At 41.3% G+C, this 6,764-nt stretch overlaps 1 protein-coding gene across 2 annotated transcripts in view; it reads right to left on the reverse strand.

Moving 5' to 3' along the window:
* LOC146314840 (unconventional myosin-VI) overlaps positions 1 to 5,674 on the reverse strand; it is a 196,396-nt gene extending 190,722 nt beyond the window's left edge. For both annotated transcript variants that reach the window (XM_084737001.1, XM_084737000.1), the window contains exon 1: positions 5,502 to 5,674. The gene's annotated coding sequence lies outside the window, so the exon portion shown is untranslated. The remainder of the gene's footprint in view (positions 1 to 5,501) is intronic.
* Between the last annotated feature and the right edge of the window lie 1,090 nt (positions 5,675 to 6,764).

Raw genomic sequence — 6,764 nt, forward strand, 5'->3', positions numbered from 1 at the left:
ACTCACTCAGAGTTTTTACATCCGGCACAGGTCAGACAACATGGCTGAGAAACTGACAAGGGGCCTTAACGGCTGTATTTCACAGGTCTTCTATTAACTGGTTAGTTACTTCTTCGTTGGTGTCGGACTATTGAAAGCAAAATGAAACAAAGGTGACATCCCTATCCAGACTGCTTCAGTTTTACTACTGAAAGTAGTACATACTGCAGCATTAGAGGCACATCTAATCAGCCAATGCCCATTTGGAGCTGCAATTTAGGATCATTTAAATTTTCATTTAATCAACTGTTTGTTTAGCTCAGAAAATGATTGAAAACTGTCTGCCACAATTTACCTGTGTTCAAGCTTTTATTGTAAGAGTTCTTCTTTTATCAGCAGCTTAAAAAAAGAAATCAAAATTCACTTATAGACAACAGGAAAAGAAGAGGAAAAATGTATTGATTACAGATTTTACGATCCATTTTCCGTTGATCGACTACTTGAGTGAAGGACTAAATAGTGTTCATCTGAACTCCTCTTTTCCAGGAGGAATTTAGTTTGTCATGTGTGAGAAGGTAATGCGACCCCATTGCAGGAAACAGCCCCTAAAAAGCAGGGGTTTATGGGTACAAAGGGACAGATGTTGACATCTGATAGGCAGCGGTTCCACAGGCCTGAAACAGACGGAGAGAAAACGTGGAGTCGAGATGATGTGATCTGAAGGCTGAGGAGCAGATTTCTCTACTGTAAAATGATGAAGCATCATGAGGTGGGGTTAGTTACGGAGGCCGGACTCAGTCCCGTTCTGAGTGGAAACTCACAATAACATGCGAGTCCACGTGACTCGTGTTTACAATCCCTGCTTCACTTGTAATCCGGCGGCGTGTGTGAACCACAATACAACAACAACAACAACAACAACAACAACAACAACAACGAGGTCCTTCCAGGATGTTTCTGCTCCCTCCGAGAGCAGAAAACCCCCCGCGGCGAGGCGGCCGGGCTCGCAGACGGTGTGTAAGTCGACACTCTTCATCACCGCCAACAAGAGACTGTGGTCTGCTCAGTGTGGCATGACTAATTCAGCTCACATTCCCCTAATTACAAAGGCTGACGAGGAGAGCCGGGGGGAGGTCCCAAACCCTCCATAAACCACCTCCATTAAATATATCTCCATCAGAAACGAGATCTGTATGAACCCTCCTGCTCCGTCGTCACCGCTGAGGACAGAGTCGAGGCTGCAGCGAGGTTAGCATTAGCATTATCTTACGCTTTGTCATCATTTCAAACAGGACTGGTGATGCTCTCACGCAGAAACAACAGAGCTAATCAGGGACTTTAAGTGGCCTAAAGTGGGACTTAAGTTCATGAAGCAACAGAGACGTGTCGGTCACAGCGGGGCAGTTCAGTTGCTGCTCTGATGGCTGCAGGAAGAGCTCATGAAAGCAAACTTTAAGCCTTAAATCAGTTCATTTCAGTCAGAGAGTCTGACTGCAGAGCCGGATAATGAGTGAGCTGTTGGCTCACCAGCTTACCAGAACGGCCGAACCAAATATGTGACCGCAACTTAAACGCACTGACCTTTGATGGAACGGAGAACCAAAGAATCCAAAATGGAGGAAGCTATCACATCAGCTGCCTGTCTGAGTATAAACTGCCCCACAAAAAGACGCAGAAGGGTCTGCAATAGACGTCTTCCATTTTTCATGTGGATGGTAAATCAATGTTATAATTTTATTTGTACAGAGTTTTCCTTCAGAATTTAATAATATGTTTTAGGAAAATGTTGATATTCCCAACAGACTCATCTGCTTCTGCATTTCCAGCATTACATTACTCATCAGCTAGCATGCTAAAGTGCTAGCCTTGGACTAGATTTGGACGTTTAGAGAGTTTTAAATGCTGAGAGTTTTGGTGTCCGTGTTGCTGTTGCCTAGCAGTGATGTTTTCGTCATTTAACCATATGAATGTCTGGAAACACCCGTGACTTCATGTACATGACTTCTGATGTCATAACCACAAACTCACAGGTTCCATTTGAAGGACCGGACCGGTGCACCGGAGGTTGGAACTAAAGACACGAGCCAGGGTTTGGTTAATAATAAGGATGCACGATAAATATCGGTTATACTGCTGTCTGATTTGCCACATTATGTCAAAGAATTTTATCTGAATAATTAGGCAAATAATCTATAAAAGCCAAAGTATATGTATGAAACTTTTTTTGTGTACTTTACCAGGAAACACAAATGAACATTTAAAGAGTCAGAGCTGTTGTTTTTTTGTTATAATAGTGATGTCAGGTAGATTTGGTTCAGACAGAGCTGTGAGATATTCAGTCAACCTGCCTTTCTGTCCCCCAGCTGTGCACAAACTACAGGTTATATCAACTTCTTTTTAAAATACAGAAATGTGAAATTATTGGTTTTCTTATCAGTATCGACCACGAGAAGCAGGGAATTTTGGATTAGCAGTACTGGCTTCAGAAAATCCATATGGTGCATCCCTAGTTAGTAAAGTATGGCAGCTACAACTGGACTACAATGAATTTATCAGTCTCTCATACAAATACATCCCATGATTACACGGTTACACCGGTTAGCTAGCTGTGATCACCTGTTAATAAAATAAAAGCCTGTACAACAGGATTATAATGTTCAATTCTGGTGGACATAATGATCGAACTTTATTACAGCTGCAGTTTTGTATTGTTGTTATTAAAAAATCCCTGATATACTCAAACTTCCACAAAGAATCGATCACTAACCACCAACTCTAACAGTGAACAGACTTCCAGGATATTCCAGGAATTCCTTGACCAGCTTTCCTGACAACTTCACTCTTTCCCCTCCAGCTGCTTCCTCCATAGTGTTACTATGTGAGGAAACTTCAACACAATACAGAGAGAAAACACAGACTTAACAAACACTTTAGTCTTTCACACGTCTCCTGTCATGTACTGCAGTTGTAGGTGGTTGTTTAATTTCCTGAATCCTCGGCTTTCTCATGTATTCAAGGACATCTTAAGTGGATGAAGATGTATATAAACAGATTATCTTGAAGAAGACACTTGGACAAGAGCCACCAGCCAGGATGCCAAGCGCTTTTCCTTGGTCACATCTCTGCAGCCAGAAAACAAGCATGTTCAGACTTCTTACTTAATACTTTTACACTTTAACATGCGTATTATCGCTGAGGCAGCAAAGCTCAGTATCATCCAACTAATCCAACAACCGTGCAGTCATCCAGGATCATTTCCTGCACAGACTTTGATCCCTAAAGTTCCTGAACCTCCGTGAAGTCAGGAAGGACAGCGAGCTTACAATAAGTGCTGCTTCCTGCTGTGACATAATGTAACGATAAGTCAATAAAAGGATGTGGTGAGCACGGAGAAAAAGTCAAAGTCCTTTCAGAAATCAGAAGTTTACTGTTGAAAGGCCTCCACCCAAAGAAATACGAGTTAGAGAGAAACAGGAGACGTTCACAGCACTATGGGACGAATAAATTCAAACCACAGCTGCTAAAAACACCACAAACATGTAAAGAAATACTCAAGCAACAATGCAGGACATAATAGATGCACATAATGTACAGGTAACTCAAATGCAATGCAACTTTTCAAAATTATGTGCTACATTATGTTCATTATCATGTGCAATATTACACTCAATATAACATTCAATATTATGTTTATTATGTGCAATATCACACACATTATCATGTGAAATATAATCTTCATTAACATGAACACAATTATGCTCATAATCATGTGCAATATTATTTTTAATTTTCACTATTATCATGTATAATATTACAATCATTAGGGTTATGCAATATTATGTTTACTATCAAGTGCAATACTATTTTTCATTTTCATGACAATATTACACTTACGATCAGGTGCAACATTACTTTTTATTACTCTTTCAATATCACTGCCAATATCACTTTCAATGTTAAAGTCTACTTCTGCATTTTAGTTTACTTTAGCTTACTTTGTTACTTTACTTTTCTTTCTTGTAATGTTTTTCTGTTGTGCACTGTTGATTTATTTTACTCTTTATACACTTTATATTTGACTTTATGTTTAATTTTATTCAATGTTACTGTAATTTTGGAGTACAAAATTGGCACAAGAATTTCCTTTGAGATTTATAAAGTTCTATTATCTTACAGGGAAGCAAAACTCTTTTAGAGTGACCCAGACATGTTTAAATGGCTTTGGGAGAATAAACTGACCACAACAGTGATTTCAGAGCAGCTTCAGAATAAAAACAAGCCGAGGACAAACACAATAAGCACTGAGAGCTCTTATATAATCATGCAACACAGATAAAACCAACCACACTGGACTGACTGAGCTTGCTTCCTGCATCCACACTCCTGAGGATGCCACACTGTTTTATCATCGCTCAGTCAGTCATATCACAATGGCCAAACCCACCACCCTCAGCTTTTCTTCTTATGCAAAGCATGTCCATTGATTCTTCTGCCCAGGCTCAGCAGCAGAGTGTGTGTGTGTGTGTGTGTGTGTGTGTGTGTGTGTGTGTGTGTGTGTGCGTGCAGGCCGCAGCCGTGCTTATATTGTGAGATCTGACATATTGGTGCTGCTGTACAACAACACAGCCTCTCATGTCATGTACGCACCACTGAATTCTCCTCGCAGCTGCCAGGCTCTGTCCCTTTTCAGCTCCACTCTAATGTAATGAGGCTTGTGATAAACGCTCCGTTCCGATATGTGCACGGCTCTGGCTGCTGTCTTGGACACAGTCTCACGCCGGGCCGAACCTCGTTCAAAAAACGTGAGAATTTGGCATGGCGGTGCCCCTGAGGCATACACACACGCTGTGAACAATGAATCATCACTTTTTCTAATCCGCGAGATAATTCTCTTGAAATCGGCGTGAATATGGTCCGCAAATCTGCAATATTCTCAAATAATCCAACTTTTTAATATTGTTTGCCACTATGTTCTTTCGCCACAATACACCATTTGGTGGCAATGGCAGCGCAGTTGAGTTTATTGAAAAAGTTGACGCCTTACTAAAATAAATAGAGGCACGGTGGATTCTTTATGTGCCGAATTTAAGAGTATCGCCTATTTATTTAAAATATGTATTAAGTGTTGTATTATAATACATAAGCCTTCATTTATCATCAAAAAACGTTAAATTGCCTGATGTTTGAAGGAAGCCTGGCACTGACAACTCTCAACAAAGCTAGACGAATCCAAGCACGATTTATGTTGTTAAATACATCACATTTCTCACCGCTGAGTACAGAAACCTGGTGTCTGTTGTCATTTAGAGTGAAGCACAGTTGAGCTAACAGTCTGTGCCGGTGCTCTCAGCTGTGTGTTGACGGTTTTCCTCCTGGGAAAGCCTCACAGTGTGTTGACAGCCTCCCCGTGCAGCTAACACCGGGAGCTGCTGTGTGTTGTAGCCCGTCAGCTAGCTTAACATCACCGCCTCACTGAGAGAAATTCTCCCCGGTGCATGCACACGGCTGTCGGTGTTGCTTACCTCGTCTGTGCGTGAACTCCCGGGACTCCTCGGCTTGCTTTAAAGAAATGGTGTTTTTTAATAAGAAAAAAATCCCAGAAACGAAGCGCACGTCCCGAACAAAACACAGCCGAGCCGGTGGGCCGGGTATCTCCAGATGACTCTCCCCGCCCTGCAGCCTCCGACTCCCGCAGCAATCCTGGGAAACTGGACCCGTGACGTCACGAGCGGGATAAATAGTCCCCGGCGGAGGGAGGCGGCCTGCAGGGGGCGCTGTGCACGTTTTATTCATGCTCTGCGGGACATCAGGCCATCCGAGGTAGGACGGCCTCAGGCCCAACGTGCAGGTGTATTTTAAAAATGATGCTCTCCAAAGAACAGGAAGGTTTTTTCACTTACAAAACAACAGTTTGCACGATTCTTTCTCACATTCACTAATATTTAGACATTTTCTCTTTATCTGTTGCTACACATTACACATGCATATCATTATGCACTGGTGGAAAGAGTACTAAAAATATGTACTCAAGTACAAGTACTGTTACATTATTTAAATATTTCTCAATTACAGGTAAAAGTACTGGTGCTAGAAAAATACTCAAGTATAAGTACAAAGTGCTCTTCTAAAAAAGTACTGAGTACTATTCTCAACACTGATTAATTGATTAATCATTAAAATCCCCTCTCCAAACCTGTACTGCTGCAGTGTAATGCATACTTAAGTACAAGTAAAAGTACAAAAGACCACATGTTGCATCCTTCTTGTATTTTGCAGTTTTCCTGCACAGTTTAGTTCATTTATTTTTTCACTGTTAAATCGTCTTCTGTGCAATCATATCCTCAGTCTGTGAATCCTCCCATAAGTCTTTGCTGCTTGTACTCTGCGATCTCTGTCTGTGTGTTTTTTTGGGTGGGTGTATTGGATTTTTATTTTTAAGATGAGTTTTTTGTGCGTTTGACCTTAAAATGGAAAATGAATGGGATGAATATTTTATACTACATGTTTTTTTTCTTCTTTATCATAGCGAACCACTGAAGACAGACAGGAAAGAGGATGGACAGAGACAGAGTGACACACAGCAAAGGACTCAGAGCCTCAGTGGAGCTCAAACTGCTTCAAATCAGACATGTTTGATGTTAGTTATTAGATATTAGGGTTGGTGTGTGTTTTCAGAGCAATGAGCTTTTGTTTTGGGGATAACAGGCTGTGGGCCAATGGGACATTTTTTGGACCACTGAGGGAACAATGGTCCATCAGAACAACAGTATGGCACCAGAAATAGT

The sequence above is a fragment of the Lutjanus erythropterus genome, chromosome 15 (assembly GCF_056507025.1).
Source record: "Lutjanus erythropterus isolate fLutEry1 chromosome 15, fLutEry1.hap2, whole genome shotgun sequence".
NCBI lineage: Eukaryota > Metazoa > Chordata > Actinopteri > Lutjaniformes > Lutjanidae > Lutjanus > Lutjanus erythropterus.